The sequence below is a fragment of the Aegilops tauschii genome, chromosome 3, assembly GCF_002575655.3.
Source record: "Aegilops tauschii subsp. strangulata cultivar AL8/78 chromosome 3, Aet v6.0, whole genome shotgun sequence".
Lineage (NCBI taxonomy): Eukaryota > Viridiplantae > Streptophyta > Magnoliopsida > Poales > Poaceae > Aegilops > Aegilops tauschii.
In genome coordinates, this window is record NC_053037.3 from 324,931,740 (window position 1) to 324,956,346 (window position 24,607).

The 24,607-nt window shown below is 44.2% G+C and overlaps 1 long non-coding RNA gene across 1 annotated transcript; it reads left to right on the forward strand.

Moving 5' to 3' along the window:
• The first annotated feature begins 4,413 nt into the window (after positions 1-4,413).
• LOC109748035 (uncharacterized) lies at positions 4,414-10,316 on the forward strand. The gene is made up of 10 exons (XR_012204982.1): positions 4,414-4,599; positions 4,667-4,898; positions 5,263-5,331; positions 6,361-6,575; positions 6,680-6,774; positions 6,903-6,999; positions 7,409-7,492; positions 7,906-8,156; positions 9,284-9,485; positions 9,924-10,316. It is a non-coding gene; the product is annotated as an uncharacterized lncRNA (long non-coding RNA).
• The last annotated feature ends 14,291 nt before the right edge of the window (positions 10,317-24,607 follow it).

A 24,607-nucleotide genomic window follows, 5' to 3' on the forward strand; every position in this document is an offset into this window, starting at 1 on the left:
AGCCGCACGCCGTTGCTGCTGTCGATTTTGTCCAGTTTCTGGGCAGATTTTAAATAGCTTTCCTATGCAATTTTTTCCAACGAAAATTTTGTCTAGAAAATAGAAAAGTGACAGAAAAAGTTTTTGAAAATGCAAAAAGGAAATTTTCAGAAAATAAATGTTCATGAAATTTTATAAAGAAAATTAAAAAAGTTCATGATTTCTTATTCGGTCAAAGAAAAGTTTATGTAAAGCTTAAAAAGTTCATGATTTTTTATTCATGTTTTCCGCTGCGTAAATAATTAATGCTCTTTTACAAAGAAAATAAAAGTTTACATAGTATTAAGTTTTTAAGAGCATGTTAAAGTGATTATTAAAATGAAAATGATTATGTTATTTTTATGACCAACGTTGTTAATAACATGATCATGTTTCATTATTGAAATTTAAAGGTGCTCTTTTAAAAGTGAATCGAACTAAAGTAAGATATTAAATTGTTGCTTCTCTAATGCATTTTTTGAACCAACCGGTTAAAATTGCTTAGAGAGTAAAAGAGTACAGAATTATTTTTGAATAGAATATTATAAAGTTTTCGCTGCAAAGTAAAAGTTTTTATCCTCCAATTAAATTGGAACCAACGGGAAAATTTAATTGGAAGAAATGTTCTTAGCAATGTTTTTCCCCTGTGGGTGAAATAAGATGCAGATAGTTTCCACTACGACAAAAGAAAGATATTTGTTTTAAAGTTAAAATGTGGTATTGTTATTTTCTGACCAACGTTGATGATAACAATGCTATAATTCTATAAGTCTTATGTTCAAAGTTTAAATCTCTGATAAGTTTTGTATCAAAGTGGTCAATTTTCAGAGAACGGATAAAGATCAAGAAATGCTCTTGAACTAGAGAAATGTATATTTCTTGTTCCCGATGCAATAAAGTTGATGGTGAAGATTAATTCTTAGTAAAGTTGTTTAATAGAAATACTATCATCACATTGTTTATAAGTTATATGCATTATTTCCATTTCCGCCCAACGGTGATATGGAATTAATGTATAAGGATGATGTTTATTCTAATTCTGCCACAATGGTGATTTAGAATATAAAAGAAAGTTTCAAAAGTTTAATGTGCATTTCTTTTAACCAGACCCGTAGGGTTATTTTTTATGCCCATCATTGTTGATTATTGGCTAAGTTTTCTCAGACTAAAAGTTTTGCATGCTTTCATTAGTGAAAGCGAATGGCTGGGTACTTGTGACCCAAAAGATGACCAAGAAAAGTCATAACGTGAGGGAGTATGTTCTCTCTAAAGAATGGCATAAAAAGAAAAGAGATAGATCATTCAGAATCTTGGTTGATGAATGTCTTTCATGTACTCTCTATGAAGAAGTTTTTTTTCAGTCAACATGATTTGAGATGAAAAAAGTAACATGCGTGTTTAATTTGACCAACGTCGGATCAAGCATGTGTGTCAAAGAGCATTCAGATTTATTCCTAAATTTGATGATCGAATATGCAGTCAAAAGAGCCAATCTGGCATTTATGTTCCCTTACAGGGAATTACCCGCATGGCGGGAAAAGATGATTATGATAAAACCTGCATGGCGGAAAAAGTCTGGGAAAATACCTGCGTAACGGGGTAAAGCTGACATAATATTATGTCAAAAATCCCGTATGGCGGGAGAAATTCTAGCAAGAGAAAAATATGATAACTCATGTGCTTTTAATGTATCCCACTCTGAGAGAAAAGAATGGAGTAGCTGAAAGGCGCAACCGTACACTTATGGATATGGTGCGCAGCATGATGAGTTATTCCAACTTGCCATTGGGATTATGGATGGAGGCGCTTAAAACCACCATTCACATTCTCGATAGAGTACCAAGCAAGTCGGTGCCCAAAACACTGTACGAGCTATGGACAGGACAGGTGCCCTCCCTACAACACTTCAAGGTGTGGGGGTGCCCTGCTGAGGCCAAAATGTTTAATCCAAACATTGCAAAGTTAGATCCCAAAATAGTAAGTTGCCACTTTATTGGCTATCCAGACAGATCAAAAGGTTTTCGTTTCTACTGCCCTGACAGATATACAAAGTTTGTAGAAATGAGGCATGCAGTCTTCTTAGAGGACGAAATGATGAGGGGGAGCTTGGTAGCTCGGAAAATTGATCTTGAGGAGAAGAGGGTGCATGCACCTAATCCGATGATTCAGGAGCCATTTTTCTCACTACCAGTTGCAACTCCACCCATGACAGCTATGGGGGAAGATCCGGAACCTGTCCGTCAGGAGCCGACTGAACCCGTTGTTGAGCATGAAAGGGAGGTGCAACAACAAATTTTAGAAGAAGTGCCAGAAGTTGAGGCACAAAATGTGCCAGAAACTGAGGCCCTTAGAAGGTCTACAAGACCAAGAAAGTCAGCTATTTCTACTGACTTTAAAGTTTATAACACAGAAATGGTTCATATGGAAAAAGATCCCACCTCATATGAAGAAGCCATGAGAAGCCCTCATTCATCGAACTAGATGAAGGCAATGGAAGACGAGATGAAATCAATGAGTTCCAAAGATGTTTGGGACTTAGAGGAAATTCCCAAAGGAGCCAAAATAGTAGGCTGTAAATGGGTCTACAAAATTAAGTATGACTCTAAAGGGAATATAGAAAAGTATAAAGCACGACTCGTGGCAAAAGGATTTACACAAAGAGAAGGGATAGATTACAATGAGACATTTTCTCCAGTCTCATGTAAGGATTCCTTCAGAATCATAATGGCATTAGTTGCTCATTTTGATTTAGAGTTACATCAAATGGATGTTAAGACGACATTTCTGAATGGTGATTTAAAAGAAAAGGTCTACATGAAACAACCCAAGGGTTTTATCATGGAAGGCAAGGAAAATATGGGATGCCGCCTGAAGAAATCCATTTATGGATTAAGACAAGCCTCTCGGCAGTGGTATCTAAAGTTTAATCAAACGATTAAAAGTTTTGGATTTAAAGAAAATATTGAGGATAATTGCATTTATGCAATGTTTAAAAATGGGAAATATATTTTCCTAATCTTGTATGTGGATGATATCCTGCTTGCTAGTAGTGATGTTAGTCTACTACAAGAAACAAAGAAATACTTATCCTCAAATTTTGACATAACAGATCTTGGTGAAGCATCATATGTTTTGGGCATAGAAATTCACCGAGATAGGAACAATGGAGTCTTAGGACTATCTCAGAAAGCATATTTAGAAAAGGTTCTTAAAAAGTATAATATGCATGCGAGTAAAGCCACACCTGCTCCAATAGTCAAGGGCGATAGTTTTGGGAAACTCCAATGTCCCAAGAACCAGTATGAGATCGATCAAATGAAAGCAGTACCATATGATTCGGCAGTTGGCAGCTTACAGTATGCACAAGTGTGCACTCGCCCTGACTTAGCTTTTATCACCGGGGTACTCGGTAGATATCAAGAGAATCCAGGCCTAGAGCACTGGAAGATGGTAAAGAAAGCATTGCGTTATGCGCAAGGCACGAAGGACTACATGCTAATATACAGGAGAAGTGATTCCCTAGAGATAAAAGGGTATTCAGACGCAGATTTTGCGAGGGACAGAGATGATAGAAAATCCACGTCAGGATACATATTCACCCTCGCTGGGGGAGCTATTTTGTGGAAAAGCTCCAAACAGTCGATAGTTGCATCATCCACGATGTATGCAGAATTCATAGCATGCTTCGAAGCCACGGGGCATGCGATATGGCTAAAGAAATTTGTACCCGACTTGAAAGTGGTAGATTGTATTCACAAACCACTAAAGATGTACTGCGACAACCAGCCGCGGTTTTTTACGCTCACAACAACAAGTCGAGTAATGCTGCCAAAACAATAGAGATAAGGTATTATGTTGTGAAAGATAAAATCCAGGATCAAACTATAAGTCTCGAGCATATAAGGACAAAGGATATGCTTGCGGATCCGCTAACGAAAGGCTTACCACCCAATGTGTTCAAGGAACACTTAGCCGGCATGGGTTTAAGGGAAAGCCTTATGACTCCTGGATAGGCCCAAAAGGAACAGAATTTGTTTCTGAACATAACGTATGTTGTAGCTGTATGATTCTAACGGCAATTAAGCCGTGACGATGAAACATGCTCTATGTACCAATATGTGATGAAACAGATAAACTAGAAAGTATAAAGTTAAAAGTAAAGTTGAGATCAAGGGGGAGAATGTTAGGTTGATCTCTCTCCCGTTCGAGCCCAACGGGTCGAACGGGCCCCTGACTCGCGCCCTGATCGGGGGCGCCCAACCAAACCATGGTTGGTGGGCCCCTGTGACCCGCGCTATATAAACAGAGGTGGGGGCCGAGGCGCTATTCACGAGGTTAATCGCTGCCACAATCCCCACCTACAATCCCTACCGATGTAGGGTTAGCGCGGTGCTCACGGGAAGCTTCACCACCTCGCCCACTCTCCGCCATCGCCGTGCGCCCCAGCACCACGAGGGCCTCCGGCTCGAGTTCATCCACTGCCGGACAAGGTAGGTTCACCGGATCTACTAGCCTACTCGAATCCAAAGTTCTATCAGGCCGCTCCCCTCGATCCCCTCCATCGCCTCCGCCGCCGCCGAGGTACGAGATCGCCTCCATCTTGTTCCTTCCCTGGCCATGCCCCTCCCAATTTCTTCCCCTCATCCAGCTAGGGTTCTCACCCGCCGCCGCTTCCCTGCTGCTACCCGCCACCGGATGCCCTCCACGGACACCACCACCATGATGGCAGAAGGAAGAGCAAGAGGGGTCGTCGAGGATGGGTGCCGTCATGAGGATGCTGGCGCCCGTGTGCGGTGATGGCATTGTGGCGGAAGAAGGTCTTCTTCCTGGGGAGCCGCTACCAGCCTCCGTCTCCACCCACGGCCACGCTAACAAGACAGGTACGCCGCCGCGCCCTCGACATATTCCCTACTCCCGTGCACGTATGTTCAAGCATGTATCGCTTATCTTGCCCCATACGGCCTTGGCAGATCTCAATGCTTGCTTGCTAATGTGTGTGTGTGGATGTTGCTGGTTGCTGCTGCTGTGCACGTCTGCTTGGTGTGCCCCTGCTGTTTTGTGTTCTCACCACCACATCCACGACAAATAAAATTTCTTAGTTTTCTTAGAATGGTGCGTGCCATGATCTTCATGCCCGGCAGGGTTTAAATTACGCCTGTGGACAACGGGATTTTGATGTCCAGTTAAACTATCACTTGGTTGTGCATATGCACTATCTATTAAACCGACAATCGTTGTTTTCAGGTTCAGGTTCGATATGTCAGGGCTGAAGTACGCTCCTGAGTTAAAGAAAGACCTCGAGAGACTCTGTAGGTACGGTGCTATTGTTAGTGTGTTGTTGTCAGTACTACTCCAATACTTTGGTGTGGGGTTGCATAGTACTCCAATACTTTAGTGTGGGGTAGTAAAAAATGCATTCGTGGTGGGAAAGCATCAGTCGTTCGTATTTGCAGAATATGGAAATCAACAAATATTACCATTAAGAAAGCATGCATGTTATAGTGAATACTTAGTATACCAGTCATATTTTCTTGTCAACATGCACCTATTTGGAGGCTTATCCGATATTATTGCAATCTGGTAGAACTAACATATACTACTTTACTGGAGCTAGCACCTCATGCATAGTTATTGTATCAACCAGAAAGAAACTTCCGATCTACCATTTTACAGAACCAAATTGTATAGTGAGTAATTGAAGTGAAGTTGTTTTGGGCACCCAAAGATAATTCTGGTTGTATATTCCTGCAACTTGTACGGTTACAAGAAGCCAAACGTTGTTTTTCTTTTTTATGTTCTATAAATTATTTCCATGGTTATCTCCGATGCAGTTTTAAAATGATCTTTTTGGACCAATTATATTAGCTCAAGTTGCCATTTAGTTGAGTTCAAGTTCAGATTTGGCTGCCATCTTAGTTCAGTTCAGTTAGGAGCAATGTTTAGCATTCTAGCTGTATGATATGATGTCTACACATTTCCCTGTTCTCTTTTTGTGTAATGTAATTCCAGACTCTTTAGCTTAACCACTGCCACTAATTCTCTAATGGATATGCCATGTGCATAGGAAGGGTGCACCCGTTTTTCCTTATCTTCATCTGAATTAAATCCGTCCAGTGTGTATGCAGGAACTAAAGACATGTATTAGAGAATGAAGCATCAATCCTCTTCTTGCTTATTGTTTGTCAAATGCTATATTAATGTATTGTATCAATTCCATTGTTATTTACATGAAGGGACGGATTAAGACCTGTGGGATCATGGCTCTTTCAGCTTGAACGTAAGCCTCTCCGGTTGTTCCATATCTTCATTTGACAATTATGTTTATTTTTCATCCTTTTTCAGAGTATTTGTGATGTATCCTTCACTTACCATGCCACGGGGTTGTCGCGGATATTGGTGGAGGACTTGGTGGACTAGCGCAAAATGGAAATCTAGAAAGAAGTGAAACTAATCAGCTATGGTTTTCCTGGAGTATTTGTGCAACCAGCAGGTCGCCCATGAGAAATATGATGTTCTTTATGCATTTAAAAAACTACTAAAGGGAAAGTTGTGAATGTGTAAGTTTTGCACCAGTAGATTCTGAATTATGTTGTTTATGCTTTTAAAAGATATACAATTCTTGAACCTTTTCAGAATTATGTAATCATCCCCTCAAACTCAGTGTATTGCAGAGCGTATGTGTCAGAGGCCAGTCGGCAGAGGTGCATGCAGGTTTGTGCTTGAGGGTGCACGCGAGTCGGCGGCTACAGGCAGAGGGTGCGGCCTGTGTGTGCGTGTTGTGGACAGTGTTGTGGTCGCCTGATTTGATTGTAAATCGTGTAGAGCAAAGGCGGCTTCTGTGGCGCTGGAGCAACAATTTCAGTGAGCACATTGACTTGATGCAGGGAGGGCCGTCGAAGAGAAGGACGGCGGCCCGGCCTACACATGATGGAACACACATTGCCGACGATGCGGTACCAGGCCTGGAGAAGAGATCCCGAGGTATGCATGAAGCCTTCTTAGTTAGTTTTTTAGTTGAGCGACTGCATAACTGAAGAATTTTGTGTGTGTAGTCTTTCAAAGTTGATTCATACATAGCCTTACAATTCAAGAGCAACGGTGTCTGAACTTTTCAAAATTATATCAATTATTGTACTGTTTTTGGATTGTTGATGAGAGATGTAGATTTGTGATACTGATTGCAATGAAATTCGGTTCAGTAATTCAGTGTTTAGACATACAAGATACTATACTATAGCTTAGGATTAAAAAAATTGGTCGCTTTGTTTCATTCTAGAATGCCCGCTGCAGTACTGCATTGCCACTATCTGCGTGATATCCCTGGCAATATTTCTGGAAAGCATTACAAACTATATAAGTTTTGCCGTCACTGCTTGCCTTGCCTGTGCAGTTTCCATTCTTCTGCAACGACAGGGAGTATGTTATCGGTCGCAGGGTCTAGGCATATGGAAAGACGTACTATTGCGCTAATAAGGTATCTGATGAAATAGTACAACTTTATATGTTAGGGTCCTTTACGACAGGGAGTATCTAATCGGTCACGTGATTGCTTTTACAGCCATTTTCAGGGTTCCTTTACTACTGTACATTATTTCCATGGAAACTTTTGCTGTTTTTGTTCCATGTTCCCATTTGCAAATTTTCATCACGTGATTGCTTTTACAGCCATTGCCGCTTTGTCCATATTTGGTTATGATGCACTGCATTCTATATCCATCAGTGCCAAGCATATTTCTCCTTTCTATCTGTAGTTCCTCGCACTAGATAAGTGAAGGACGATGCATACTATGATCCCTCCCTCTCTCTCTCTCTATATATATATATATATCTAAATTCATGGTAGCAAGAATCACTACGTACTGATACTAATTAAACTATACCTTTCAGGTGTTTGATGAAATGCCCTCCGTCCGAAAATACTTGTCATCAAAATGAATAAAAGGAGATCACAATGTTGGACACGACCACCTAAGAATTGAATATTTTTAGTTGGAATACTATTTTAATGATCAATCACAATGTTGGACGCGACCACCTACTTATTCCCGAGACTTTAAGTCTTTGGTGGCTTAAGCACAATATGCCCGGCATATGTTCTACATCTGCGGCATGTAATGACCCTACTGGCATTTCAAGAGGTCTGTAAATACAACACTCTTCCAAAGTATTTCCAAGTAAGTGTTCACCTCGTGAGATTTATTAAATGTTTTAGATATCTCGCTTGTGAATGCTCATCGGTAGCTAATATCCTGAGTATTTTGATAACGGGTTTAGATCTGGACAGTTATTGAGCCTGCATTGATGAAATAGTTGACAAAGCAGGAACTGAAATGAGGTTATTGAGGCTGCATTTAAGAATCTTGGTTGATGAGGTGATATCTGACCAAAAACTCAAGAACTAGAAGCAAGCCTGACATCCTTTTTCTGTAATCAGTATATTCTCGGTAGCAAGCCTGTCATCCTTTTCTATCCACATGAGGCTTAGGGGCCGTTTGGATTAGCACCAACGCCGACCCTATCAATTTTTTGGCACGCCCCTACGATTTGGACCCTGTTTGGACCATCGCCAAAATATTGGCTCGCCCCGAAGGCTCAGTGTTACTTCTGCCAACTCGTGGGCGCATCCAGGGCGCCGAAATCGGTCGCCAAAAAATTGGCGAGCACGTCCCTCGCCGGCTGATACGAGGTTCTCGTGTTAGTTTTTTTTAATCTCGTATAGTTTGAACAATCGTGGTGTCTACTATGCTTTTCAGAAAGGTGAGTGCATTTGTGAAGCTTCCTGCAGAGTTTCACATGATGAGTAGGTAAATGTGCTGCTTGTGCGTTTACCAAGTAGTTATATAGGAGAGCACACAAGCAACAGACTACATAGCTTGTGCTAATTTCCATGATAAGTTTTATCGCATATGAACAAGTTATATTGCCAGTTAAGTTATTAATAGAAATTGAGTTGCTTATCATTGAGTAAAAGACGTTCCTTTAGAGTATTTATAGTTTTATACTAATACTTTATCAAGGTGATATGCTGAAGATTTGTGATTATTACAGTATGGCCTTTACATTGCTTTGTTCATGTCTATACATGTACTTAACTTGGATGAGCCATTATCTACAAAATATATTTCATGAACTCCATAGCAGATATCTCGATTCAAAGTAATATAGCCAGAGATGTTAACATTTGTTTTTGGAAACACAAGCACTAATTTTTTTATTGCATTTGAAGTAGATATGGTTGTATCTTAGAGATTGTTGCTTTGGACAGGATTTACTATATTTTTGCAGCAGGCTACATGCTTCTCTGAATGACCATTTAAGGAGTGAACATGAACTGCTGATGTATATGTTCCATGCTCCATGGGGAGGGAACAAGGATTGATTTTCGCCCGGAGTAGGAAGAGTATGGTGACTTACTTCTATGCTTTAAGGGGCTTCCAGAACTACTTGATTGTGAAACAAGTCACTAGGTACTGCTCAGATGAATTATATGGATGGTACCACCATTCGTCCAAGCTGTAGAAACTCCTATCCCTGAATTTCTATTTATTGGAACCATTAGATTTATTAGTATTTTAGTCATTACGTTTCTACAGAGGCTATGTGAAGCAAAGAAACTCCTATCCCTTTTAAATTTTAATACATGTAAAGTACTACATGTCAGTAAGGAGCTGACACTCTTGGACGGTGAGAAATTATTGACGTTTGGTAATGAGAAATTATTGACGTTCGGTATAGAAATATAATTACATGAAAACAAAGTTTAACTATTGATGTCATTTTTTTTGGCCATACCTGCATATTTACAACCCTCTTATCTTTATTACTACACTGTTCTTTGCTATACATGATAGTTCAACTATGAATTGACTACACTTACATGCATACTGACCAGACTTGCCTAACAGAAGCACAAACACAAATGGACACTCTGCAGTTGTATCAGACACACCACCACAAGACCTGCTGTGTGCGTCACAATTCTTAGCAGCGACCGTTACGACCGTGCAATGCCAAGATTGCTAGCGACAAGGATTTGAGGAGGACAAGACGGTAGCTATCGACAAGGATTCAAGAAGGACCAGATGCCACGGTGGTGGTTGTAATATTAGTTGAGACGAATCTGAAAAAATTGAGTCGAGATGTGGAGATATGATGGATTTTGAAAAAAAAATCCAGTAAATTTTTGCTACAGAGAACATATCGGTGTGCATGTACCGATTGCACTTGCTTCATGGCGCAATACGTTTATCCTGCTACGAAAAATGTATTATTTTTTATTAAAGAAGGGGGGTTTCAAGGCAGAGATAGTGAGTAGAAGAAAAGTTATCTACCATAAAAGACGACAATGTCACATGACATGCACTGATTGCATTTGCTTTAGGAAAAAGTCTAAAAAACCTTGAACTTATAGACGAAAGCTAAATCAAACCCTGAACTTGCAATCCCGGAAATCAGCACACCGAACTTTCTGATCCCGGTCTATTTTGAACCTTGAGCCTGTTTAGCTGGTATTCGCTGACGTGGCAAGTCAAATTCTGGGCGTTGACCGGCTGGCAGGACATTAAGACGAATCGGGCCGGCCCATTAGTGTAATCACTCGTGCTCCTATGTTTTCTCTTTTCCATTTTTTTGTTATTTATTTTCATAATGATAATAAATTTTTAGTACATTTGTAATAACAACGAACTTTTTTCTTATATAACTACACAAAGGCAGTTGTCTTTTATAAGGAGCGACGAAAACTTACTAGGCGACAAAAGAAAAATACGCTATACAGCGTATTCACAGGACTGCAACTCTGGTTCTCGCATTCAGAGCGCAACGCCAGCTAGCCACTGGCCCTGAAGGCTGCACATGACGCTAGGTAGTCACATTTATAAGAACAGACAGGAGCGAACATTTATCTAAACATGTTAGAAAATCAATCATTTCATGAATATTTTTTGAACAATTTCGAAATGCTCATTTTTAACGCAAATAATTTATGAAATTCCAAAAACATCTGTAAGGAAAATGCGACACAATTCGCTTTGTAAAAACTGATTGTGTTTTCAAAAAAATTGTTCCTTTTTTCAAAAGTATTCAGAATTAAAAAAGTGTTCGCACCTTAGAATAGCTTGGGGATTTCGAAAAAAAATACGTTTTCAAAATTTGTTTGCTCCCAAAAAATGTTTCCAAATCTCGACGCTGGTGTCTGATTAATTATGTTCGCGCTTCAACTTGTTGCACTAATAGTAATCTACTCTCGTGGCTAGCAAGTGGATATCGATAGGCCAAGGCACAAGTTCGACTCCGCCTGCTGTCTTATTCTTGGTTATTTTTACGTCGCACTTACGAAAAAGTAAAACGAAAAAAAGAAAAAAAAATCTCCCTTCACGCCTGATGGGCCAGCCCAATCGCGTCTGTAGCCAACAATCCCGGGAGTTGGTACGCCACGTGGACAATCCCTGTTTGGAAACGCCTTCAAGGTTTAAAATAGACCGGGATCAGTGAGTTCGGTGTGCTGATTTCCGGGATTGCAAGTTCAGGGTTTGATTTAGCTTTCATCTACATGTTCAAGGTTTATTTTGGACTTTTTCCTTTGCTTTATGGCGCAATATGTTTATCCTTCTATTAAAATTGTATTATTTTTTATTGGAGAAGGGGGCTTCAATGGCAGAGATAATAGGAAGAAGAAAAGTTATCTACCATAAAAAAGGTCACATGACATGCACGACGATCCTAACGTTACATGTTAGACATGTTTTTAAAGGAAAGGGTTTCAACAAAAAAAGAAATATCTCAGGAAAACGAGTAGTAACAAAAGGGTCCGGCAGAAAAAAAAGAGTGCGTCGTGTGGTGGGGGTTTTTGTGTTGAGACCACGTGTTGGTGATAACAGTCGGATAGTCCATATTTCTCCTTCAGAGTAATGCTACATCTACTTTACGTTCTTTTACGGGTTCAACGGACTATCGACTGTGGACCAACAGGATTTAAGATCAGGGAAGGATGGGGCCAACCCCAGCTGAAAATCAGGGGGAGAAAGATTAGTTAGAAGGAGATTTTCTAAAACTCTCGTAAGGGTCCGTGCGTCTAGGATTATTGTCTCCTTCATATATGGTATGTATTGAACTCTTAAGTTAATGTCTGCTCCCTTTTATATCGCTGTAGGTCTATTTTTTGATGATTTGTTTGTTGGGGCTTGTTCAAGAATTCCAAAGATTTTGTAATCTGTTTGGAGAATCATAGGGATAATTATATTGTATCTCATTAGGGGTACATAAGAGCTGCAACATTCATAGAAGAAATTTATTCATTCTTGAAGCACACAACAGGTGCTACTTTTTTTAATTCAAGTTCTTTCATATACTGGTGTACCTTGTGCTACTCCCTTTCATCCATGTATTTCTAAGAAGTTTGCTTTATTTTTGTTGCTCCTGCCTGCTTTGTTGATGCATTTCATGGGGATGACTCATGTACTCATTTTGTTTCTTACTGAAATGGAAAAGAAAACAACAAAGATTAGTATTTATTTGCTTTAAGTCGTCAAATACTTTTTCATTGTGATTTGTAATTCATTTTTTTATTAAATGCATGTTGATCTAGCATTATCTTTGTTGTCTAGAAAATTTGCTATAGGCCTATAGCAAATAACATCTGAAGGCGGTTGTCGCCCTTTTCCCTTGCTGTTGGCGTGCACTGGCCCACTTAGAACACAAGTTAATGGATATTGTAATTGCGTTGAGGGTTGAGAGTGAGCGGGATGGGGGTTGGGGTTGGTCTCACGCTATATGACCGGAATAATTTTTCTACTTTAGAAAATGTGGCCAATTGCATTTCATTAGAAATGGCTTCACAGAAAATTGCATGAGTGAGCTGTTCATTTTTTTCCATCGAGTAATACAAATTTTGGTTTGGATAGAAGGGTAAATGCATCGGTTGTTTTCTCAAGAGTTAATAATGGACTCGCTGGCGTATCGTGGTAATGCATGACATTCAACTGTATGTTACAACGTGGCAATTGTCAGGAAACAACGGTTGTGCCTTCTTAGCTCAGGGGCGTCATGATCAGTGCGCGCCTTCTCCTCCTTGATGGCGGTGGCGAATCAGCACGAACACGGGGATTAGAGCAGAGAGTGGGTTGGTTGGTGGGGGACTCATCCTTAGCGGTCCGTAGGGAAGTATAGTATGAAGGAGAGATGGCACTATGACGAATGTGATGTGGGCCTCATCTGGTTTTAAAGGAGAGGGCTTCAGCGAGAAATGTCCTGCAGAAAAAGGAAAAGGTGCGCCATGGGGTAGGGGTTTTTGTTGGACAGCGTGGTGAAGGTAACATGGTGGTAGATTTTTGTGTTGGACCTCATGTTCAAGATAACAAGATGGATAGTCCAGAAAACTACATTTCTCAATCATATATGGACTGGATTTAGAAGAGTCTTGACTGTCACATAATTGAATTTTAAGGAGTCCCGTTGGACTCGTGTTTGATGTCCGGACACATCCAGGCGTATGAGAAAGAAATAAGTTTTAACTTTGAAGACAACCTTAATGATTTGATTGGTTCATTTAGTAGCAATGTAGCCCGTAGCAACGCACGGGCATTTTACTAGTGTTTTTAAATGTGTGGCTGCCTTTTTTCGAGACCCGGATAAAATGCGATGCGACCGCCTGGTTGGGTGCCTTAGTATGCGGATGGACAAAATCGAACACGGCCGTTCGTTTTCCCGACCAAAACGGACAAAATCCAGATAAACCAGACGTTCGCTTCAGGTCGACGGTTGGAGTTGGCCTAACAGTTCTCCAATACCAAAAACCAAAAACGCTGCCTTGTGTCACCAGGATTTCTCCTCTCCTTTTTTCCATTTTTTTACTTGAGCAATTGTAACTCGTGGCAAGAGCATCGCAATAGCATCTATAATCGGACTCAGGCCGGACTTCTCAAACTGGCCCTCTACGTCTAAGCTGACCAACACCTCCCATATCGAGCCCATATCTTGGGCAGATCAGGAGGCCCGGACGCGCCGGGCGTGTCTGCCACGTTGGACTGACGTGCATGACCCAGGCGTACACCCGTCTTTACCTTGCGGTCCAGTGAGGACGCCACTCCTGCACGTCTCCCGAGGGGCCACATCCGACTTTTTTAAGCCGGATTGTGACCCCCACCACTAGCCAATCTCATTCCCTTCCCCCCTGCTGCCACCCCATCCACTCGCAGCTTGGAGCTCCGGTAGCTATGGCCCGATAGCGGATCACCACTTATGCCATGCTCACTCTGGGGCGTGGGTGTAACGCCCGGATAATCATGCTACAGTAATCTCACGCTAATCTTGCCACGTCACCTCCGTTACTGTTGCTAACCTCGCAGCATTTTGAAACGGAGTCAAATTCAAATTTAAAATTAAATCAAACGATAAAAGTTTTCAAACGTCAAAACAAAAATGTTCGGTGGGTGCCAAATAATCCACTGGTAATTATTGTGGAGAAAACTCCTTTTTAGAAAATGCCTAAGTATTTTAAAATGGATTAAAAGGTGAAAGAAAATAAATAAAAGAAAATGCAAAACAAATAGAACAAAAAAAAACAAAAGCCCTCCACTGGACCTGGCCCAACTGGGCCAACCCCGAGGCCCAGCCGGCCGGCCCACCCCTATACCCTTATCCACTCCCCAGTCCCCCCCCCACCGGCAGCCACCCCCCACTTCCCCCCCACCCCCGAAATATCTGCTCCTCCTCCCTCCCCCGATCCAGAACGGGATCGAGAGGAGGCCACCGTCGCCGACCGCCCCCGCCGGCCTCGCCGCCGCCTCGCCGGAGCGCTCTCCCCCGCCGGACTGCCTCCCCTACGCCGCCGTCCCCGCCATCCCCCTCGACCCCCACTGCCCCGTTCCCTACGAATCGCGGTGAGGACCGCGACCGCCCCTCTCCCTCACCCCCGCGGTCACCGCGCTCCGCCCGCGCGCGCCCGCACTTGCCCGCGGCCACTACCCCCCCTTTGCCGCCCTGCCCGCGGGCTGTGCCGCCGCCGTCCCGCTCCAGCCACTCCGGCCTCGACGCCCTTCCCTCCTTCGGCGACCCCGCCCGCACGCCCGCAGCCTCGCCTCCGCCGTTCGCCTCTGCTCTGCCCGCGCTGCTCCACCGCCGCTCCGGTGGCTCGACGGAGCCCCGCCTCCCCTGGCCCTGGCCGCCGGCGCCAGCGTGCGCCGTGCGCGCCCAGCGCCCCTCGTCTCGCGCCCGTTCGGGCGCCCCGCCCCGTTGCTCGCCCGTAACCCGCACCCGCACCCGCATCGCCCCCTCTGGGCCACTGCCAGGTGGGCCTCGCCCCACCTGAGCCACTGCCCACTGGGCCCGACCCCGTGGGCCTATGACAAACGGGGCCCAGCCCACAGAACGAATATACAAAAAAATATATAATAATAAAAATAATAAAAATAAATAAAAATAATAATAAATAATAATAATAAATAATAATAATAATAAATAAAATAAATTAATAATAATAATAATAATAACAATAAATTAATTAATAAGAATAATAAATAAATAAATAAAGAAAATAAAAATAAAAATAATTTTAATTAATTAATTAATTAACTAAATTAATTAAGTTAATTAATCCTGTTTAATTTAATTAAACAGTAATTATTTAGCTAAACACTAATTAACCTAAACAGTGAATGACAGGTGGGTCCCACTGGGCCCACATGTCAGTTGACTTAGTCAACCCCTGTTGACTGCTGATGTCAGCATGACATCATGCTGATGTCATAAATCCAAATTTCGAATTAAATTAAATAATTAATTAAATTCCAGAAATTAATAAAATCTTTGAAAAATCATATCTTTTAATCCGTAACTCGGATTAAAATATTTTCAACATGAAAGTTGCTCAGAATGACGAGACGAATCCGAATACGCAGTCCGTTCGTCCACCACACCTCCCTAACCTATCGAACTAGCAACTTTCCCCCTCCGGTCCGTCTGTCCGAAAACGCGAAACATCGAGAATACTTTCCCGGATGTCCCCCCCCTTCGCCGGTACCACCTACTGTCGCGTTAGGACACACCTCGCACTGTTCATTGTCATGTCACGCATCGTCATGCTTATGTTTGCATTGTATTCACTGTTTCTTTCCCCTCTTCTCTCCGGTAGACTACGAGACCGACACTGCTGCTGCCCAGTTCGACTACGGAGTTGACGACCCCTCCTACTTGCCAGAGCAACCAGGCAAGCCCCCCCCTTGATCACCAGATATCGCCTATTCTTCTGTATACTGCTTGCATTAGAGTAGTGTAGCTTGTTACTGCTTTTCGATATCCTATCCTGATGCATAGCCTATCCTTGCTACTACTGTTGTTACCTGTACCTGCAATCCTACATGCTTAGTATAGGATGCTAGTTTTCCATCAGTGGCCCTACATCCTTGTCCGTCTGCTGTGCTATACTAACGGGCCGTGATCACCTGGGCGGTGATCACGGGTCTATACTTACATACTATATACATGACACATGTGATGACTAAAGTCGGGTCGGCTCGTAGGAATACCCGTGAGTGGATCTTTGTGGCGGAGCGACAGGGCAGGTTGAGACCGCCTAGGTGAGAGGTGGGCCTGGCCCTGGTCGGCGTTCGCGGTTACTTAACACGCTTAACGAGATCTTGGTATTTGATCTGAGTCTGGCCATTTGGTCTATACGCACTAGCCATCTACGTGGGAGTAGTTATGGGTATCCCGACGTCGTGGTATCAGCCGAAGCTCTTTTGACGTCAGCAACTGAGTGGCGCGCGCCGCATTGGACCGTAAGCTCGCGCTTGTATTAAGGGGGCTAGGTCTGCTTCCGGCCGCGTACGCAACATGCAGGTGTGCATAGGGCGATGGGCCCAGACCCCTGCGCGCATAGGTTTAGACCGGCGTGCTGACCTCTCTGTTGAGCCTAGGTGGGGCTGCGACGTGTTGATCTTACGAGGCCGGGCATGACCCAGAAAAGTGTGTCCGGCCAAATGGGATCGAGCGTGTTGGGTTATGTGGTGCACCCCTGCAGGGAAGTTTATCTATTCGAATAGCCGTGTCCCTCGGTAAAAGGACGACCCGGAGTTGTACCTTGACCTTATGACAACTAGAACTGGATACTGAATAAAATACACCCTTCCAAGTGCCAGATACAACCCGGTGATCGCTCTCTAACAGGGCGACGAGGAGGGGATCGCCGGGTAGGATTATGCTATGCGATGCTATTTGGAGGACTTCAATCTACTCTCTTCTACATGCTGCAAGATGGAGATGACCAGAAGCGTAGTCTTCGACAGGACTAGCTATCCCCCTTTTATTCTGGCATTCTGCAGTTCAGTCCACTGATATGCCCCTTTACACATATACCATGCATATGTAGTGTAGCTCCTTGCTTGCGAGTACTTTGGATGAGTACTCACGGTTGCTTCTCTCCCTCTTTTCCCCCTTCCCTTTCTATCTGGTGGTCGCAACCAGATGTTGGAGTCCAGGAGCCAGACGCCACCCTCGACGACGACACCTACGACGCTGGAGGTGCCTACTACTACGTGCAGGCCGCTGACGACGACCAGGAGTAGTTAGGAGGATCCCAGGCAGGAGGCCTGCGCCTCGTTCGATCTGTATCCCCAGTTTGTGCTAGCCTTCTTAAGGCAAACTTGTTTAACTTATGTCTGTACTCAGATATTGTTGCTTCCGCTGACTCGTCTATGATCGAGCACTTGTATTCGAGCCCTCGAGGCCCCTGGCTTGTATTATGATGCTTGTATGACTTATTTATGTTGTAGAGTTGTGTTGTGATATCTTCCCGTGAGTCCCTGATCTTGATCGTACACATTTGCGTGCATGATTAGTGTACGGTCAAATCGGGGGCGTCACAGTGGGTTGCAGCCCCTAGAGTAGATCCAGGCCCGACGCGCCGCTCGGATGCAGCTGGCGTGCCTTCGGGCTCTCCAGAAGAGGAGAAGGAGGAGTAGGCGCTGGACGCGGACATGGAGGAGGTGGAAAAGGATGAAGGCAAGGCGGATTCGGTGCCTCCGACTGTCGGATTCGGCATGGGCAATGCGTAGGCAGAGTTCGGGGTCGTCCAAGTGAAGGAGGCGGCGGAGCAGCAAGCCATCCTCGACTCCATCCAGTCGGAGGCAGCTGTGGAGGCCAACCATCACTTCCTTCGTGAGCTGCAGGCGGATGGCGACGAACTCTTTGTGGATACGAGTCCGAGAGCTGGAGTTTCGTGCAACGACCAATGAACGAGAGGCCGGTCCATCCGACAAGGTTGTCTACATCTCCGAGGACAACTAGTGGTATGCTAGCTTTTAGCTACTAGCACGTAGTTTTAGGGCATCTCCAAAGCAGGCCTGTATCAGTCCACCGACCGGTCCGGACGCACTTTTTCTCGCAAATTGGAAGCAAACTAGGGGGCTTGCAGGAGTCCGAACTGTAGCCACGAAGGACTCCAACACCCCTGGCCCACTCAAATCCCCCTCCCAGTCCCATTCTCTTGCACTCCGCCCCGCCCCTCTTGCTTTGCATTCGCGCCCTCCTCCTCTGACGACGTCTTTGTACCTCTCAAGTCACCACACGGGCATTGACGGACATCCGCAACCACCACCCACACGCCCGCTCGCCTTGTACTACGGCGCCGTCCACCCAGGATCCTTCCACAACCGGGTACCCTCCACCCCCTGTTGATGGCGTCCATGGTGATCACCACAACGGGTGTATGCAGAGAGTACGGTTGTCCAGCAACGACGGTTGATTTTCTAGCCCAACGCATATATCTACAGGGATTGCGAAAAGTGGTGGCCACAACACAAAATTGACTTCGACAAGCTCTGGGGTGAAAACATAAGTATCCATGTTGCTTCACTGGCAATGGTGATGTTTTTGCGTTATTGCCTTGTTGAAGACATTGCTCGGATATGCTTGGTATCGTTCTCGAGGGTGAAAAATCTAGAATCTGGCCTTTGATGGCCGGATCTGGCGCCGGCGGCGCTTGAGCGACGCTCCCTTCCAGGAGGTGTTGTTGTTGTTGTTGTTGTTGTTGAAGAATATCGTTATCCTTTCTGGTGTCATGAGATGTTTGATGCAGATATGACCATAGTTGTAGTTTGTCAATTGCGGATTTGGTCGGTTTGTAAAAAAAATCATTCGCTTAGGCATAACTTTGGTCTTCTATGACTTTGCTATTTGCCAACATATTTTCTGTGTGTGCGCGCGTTGGTGTTGGCCATGTGCATGCTAAATATGTTGAGGCTGGGTATTTGATCATTATGTTTGTATCCATTTGATTCATTTTGTGTCAATAAAACGCATGCCTTATCGAAAAAGAAGTACATAGCTTTTTTAGCATAAAAGTACGTAGCTTTTGATTGTATTATGTATCATTTGAGAAAAAATGGCCTTGATAAGTGCCATACACATGGCAACTTCGAATATTTTTTACAACAAATTTAATGACGTGAGTATGATAATTTTAGTGGTCAACTATGGCAACTTCCTTTCTAGATGGCAAGTGTCAGCTTTTTTTAGGTTTGTGATGATAACTTTAGTTGTAAAAACGTCACGACTGAAGTGTTCGTGTCATATGCGCGACGCTTATCATTTGAGAAAAATAAGAGTATTTGACAAAAAAACTACCGCATTAGGGGTTACTGTCCCACAAAACTATCCCTTTCAAAAAAGTGACCGATAACTACAAAAAAATTTATTTTTGTGACTAAAAACTACCACTTTTAAAAAATAACCAGTTTAAACGATTTAAACACGTTTATGACATACGGGACCCAGCCATCTGGGCTGACGTGGCGGCAAAGTCAATTCCGTTTATTTTGACCGTTATTGCAAGTGGGGCCCACCTGTCAGCATCAGTCTTCTTCTTCCTCCTCCTCGTTTCTCTCTTTGCCATTTCCTCAAACACCTTGTGTGCACCCACTGACGACGGACGGTGGCGGCGGCGCGGGTCCCGCCGGCTCGAGCGCCGCTGGACTCAACTCTAGTGGTAGAAGATGACTTTGAGCTCGCACGACGCGGAGCACTGGTGGGTGAGGGAGGGGCTGTCGTGGGCGTAGGTGAAGGCCCGCGGGCACTCGCTCTTGAAGAAGTCCGAGTACTTGGAGGGGCGGCAGGCGGCCGGGCTGTTGTACGCGTTGCGGCAGCACAACTCGTTGGTGCCGAACACCAGACAACCGCTCTTGCACGCGGCGACACCGCCGCCCGGCTGCCGCGCGCACCTGCAGCTCGCCGGGGCAGGTCTGCGTCAGGTCCTTGCGGCAGGCGAGGACAGGGCAGTTGCCGCGGCCCTCGTGCGGGGTCACCGACAGGCCCACGTTGAAGCCGTCCACCACGCTCACCCCGTAGGACGACTGGTCGTCGCCGCCGTGGTGGAGGGAGACCTACGCCAGCGTGGCGGGCGCCGCGCCGCCGAAGCCCCCGCACTGGAGCTGCCCGCCGCAGTCGCCCGTGGCGCAGCGGAGCCGCCCGGCCCCGCCGGCGGGCGCGCAGCTGGTGCGCTCCCAGATGCGGCCGGACCAGGCGTGGGTGGGCGCCAGGAAGGAGCGGTGGGAGAGAGAGGAGGAGGACGACGAAGAAGATTGATGGTGATAGGTGGGCCCCACTTGTAATAACTGTCAACGTAACGGTCAAAATAAACGGAGTTGACTTTGCCGCCACATCAGCTCTGACTGGTGGGCCCCGCATGTCATAAACGTGTTTAAATCTTCTAAATTGGCCATTTTTCAAAAGTGATAGTTTTTAATCAGAAAATTAGAAAATTTTGATAGTTATAAGTCACTTTTTTAAAAGTGATAGTTCTGTGAAACGGTAACCTCTAATATGGTAGTTTTTTGTCAAATACTCGAAAAATAAAGGATGACTAGACCATCTCCACGCACCCGTGTCCACAGACGTACGAGGCTTCTTTGTAGTACGCCGCTGCTGATTCATCCATCTATCCATGTGAGAATTACCCCCGGGAGGCTTGACAGAAATACTGCCCACATCACATGTCTCTTTTGTCTTTTGAAGTTGCCCACATCACATGTTGACATGTGCATTCTCGAGAACCACCAACGGAGAAGACAACAAGCAGAACATGGAATCGCCGAGCATCGCACTAGGCAATAGTAACTTGAAAATGTGGGTGGAAAACAACATGTCGACGTCAGCGAGTAACCCGCGCTCCATCGGGAAGCGTATACGTAGCTCGCACGCACATGCTATGGCCGCCACGGGCAAATGGACAATCCAGGCGAGGAACCAGCCCAACGCCACCGTCGGCGTCCGGGGACACGAATCCGAGGCCTGCTCGCCGCGTGCGGACAAGCGCGCCGGCGGCTTGTGCTTGTTCAGCTGTTCCTGCGAGCGGAGCTGGGCTAGGATGCTGTGCACGGTTAATTAAAGAAACTTGTACTGTTAGGCTGACATGTTGGGCCCACATGTTGGCTGATGTACAGTTATTAGTCGTAAAAAGTTCTGGTGGGGATCATTAGGGAAGAATCGCTTGTTAGTCATCTCGATGTTTTTGTCGGACATTGTTGGAAAGCATGCGCCGTGTTCCGTGAGTTCATTGTCTAATCATGAGTTGGTTTTGCTATGACTAACGTAAGTCACCGCCCATCTCTGAATCTAGACTTCATTTCAAATTTTCCACATGGAATCTCGACTTCAGCCCTGTTCGGAGTCACTCTGTCTCCACAACTCCGCTCTGGAGCAGCCGGAGTTGTAGTTGAAAATCAGGAAGCAACTAATTCCTCGCTCCGCAGATCCTTGGATTTTCAAAAGTTGGTGGATTGCCTAACACGCACTTCATTTCAAACCCTCCACGAGCTCAGTGTCTACGAGGTTCTCACAACCAATAGCTCTTGCTCTCATCATCCTACATGTTTTGGAATATTTAGATTTAGAGAAATGGGAAAGTATTTACACAAGAAGCTCGTTGTCGGAATACTTGCTAAGACAGGATCAAGACATTACTCCTCTTGAGCACGGGCTTAAACAGAAGAACATGGATTGAGTCCAACCTTTAAATCGTTGTAGTACCAAAAATCTTTGTGATGTTTCCTCATACTGGAACTGGATAAGCTTAGATCCTTTTCTTCTACTTTGTAAATATTATATTATATTAATAAAAAATATCGTCGTACACCCTTCTTTTCAGCTTATAAGGCTCAATTTAAAAATCATTTCAACCAAGGTAGATGATGAGTGGTGAAATATATTTCATAGTTTACAAAAATATTTCATTAATAGTATGCCGTTTTTCTTAAAAGTTTGTGTTTACGATGCATTAATTACAATGCATATGCATGCATGATCACTAAATGACGAAGAACTTTTACATGTATTGTTGAGTTTTCTCTTAATATTTGCATGCAGTGATTTAATGCATCTTCAAATCCGAACATGTGATGGTAACTAGTAGAATGGATACTTATAAAATAAAAATAATTTTTTTAAAGATGAGCCCTATAGTGCATATGCCCTACAATGGCACTAGTGCATGGACCCGCCATGGTTGCTGCAGTCACTACATAGTGAACACAAGTATGGAAATCCAAGTTGGCTGCCGGGGTGCACGTGCTCCTGTGCACGAAAATGATTTTTGAAATGTCAAAAAAAAAATCCAACAAAATTATATGTGTTCATAGTCACATTCAAATACTACCTACAAATTTTAGGCGAAAAGGTTAAGCATTTTTGTTTGTGCAAAAAAGATAAAAAGTTGAAGACCAAATGTTACCCTTAAATGTCACCCCAAATTTGTTTTTTCCATCGACGAAACACTGCTACTTCATTTCGCATGAAAATTGCCAATGATTCTTATGACACTAACATGAGCATCTACAAAAAAATCAGATTTTTTTAAAACATTAACTATTTTTCCCTGTTACTGTTCACACGGAAGCCAATGTTCCTAGGAGCCAAAACGCCTACCCCACAGACGTGTTCACTAACGTACTACACAATTGGTGTGTATCAATCGAGTCACAAATATGAATTCAGGCGAAAATGTCTTGTGTGGTCGTCGTCCACACTTTTTTGCGAGAACCCAAATTATATTTAAAATAAGGAGTGATACAATGTAACCCTATAAAAATAAGAAATTGCAAATAGTACCTCGGGGAACCAATCTAGCCCCACCTCCAACGTGGGATGAGGGCGCGCCGCCGCTCCCTGCCGGAGCCGGTGAAACCCTTGGTTGTGCGCACGGATTAAAAACATCAGGAGTCACCATCCTCGTTCCAAGAGGACCAGCACGCTAGAGATAAGCCAGATTGGAACTGCGCCGCCACTTGCACCAGCTTGTTGAACGAGGACGATGAAGCGCCGCCACCGATGAAAACCTGCAAATCCAGAGTCACCACGCTCCTACAAAAGCTCCATGCCTCCATGTCGACGCCAGAACGCGCGTCACCACGACGGTGGGGCCAGGGCTTAAAATCCACCTCTAGGTCGGCACCACCACCACACCAGCCTCGATTGGGCCTACTACCAGATTTGCCGACGAACGCCTCATAGCAACCCACCGGAATCGAATCTGAAGCAGATTTATTCCATGCCGCCACCACCATAATCATCAAGGCAGAAACAGTGGAAGGAAGAAAACCCAGCCCTGACCTAACTACGCGCCATCGACGAGGCAGCGGGGTCCCCCCCTCTCCTGCCGCCAGAGCATCCAGCGGAGAGAAGAGGAGCCCCTCGACTCGCTGGCGGAGGATGGTGGTAGCCGAACCGCCTTTGGTTACGCCTATGTCGCTGGGAGGGGGAAGTGAAAAGAAAAGAAAAAGTTTTAGCACTGCTGCGGTTGGTCACTATTTTTGTATTATGCGGTTCCCAAAACACACAAAAGATCACTGCATTAAGATGAAAGGAGTATAATATAAGAGTTGTTTGCGAGTATAGTGGCATGTGACCTTTCTTTTCATGGTAACACGTATCTTATTTCTATCATAAGTATAATAGTATAAGTCATATACATATCAATATGGCAAAACTGAAAAGAAAGCAGAAAGCTAGGATTTGCACAAAGGAACACCAGCCAAGAAGTAAAATTATAAATAAGACTGAAGAATCCTCTGAGCTTGACACCGACGTCCGTCACCTGCCTCTGGCACCACCATTGCAGTCATCAAAGAAAAAAAATGACGGATCACCTCCACACCCGAGTTCGACGCGGCTCCAACACTGATAAAATATACATCTTTTCAAACCTCCAAGTTGGCTCACCAAAGATAAAACCATTACCGACGAATCAGACTGGGACAATAGTCTGGACACGCCATCAAACTCCAAATTTGGCACCCCCACACGACCAAGATGTCGGAGGAGAAAACCATACCTGCCATCCGAGAACCATGAACCTAGCAAACGATCCACCATCTTCTAGATGTAGACCACAATCCGCATCAGCTCCTAGAATACATCTCAAGCTCTGCGCCCACTGATACATCTCCAATGTATCTATATTTTTTTTATTGTTCCATGCTATTATAGTATCAATCTTGGATGTTTTATATGCAATTATATATCAGTTTTTGGGACTAAGCTATTAACTTAGTGCCAAGTGCCAGTTGGTGTTTTTTTGCCTGTTTTTGGTTTTCCAGGAAAT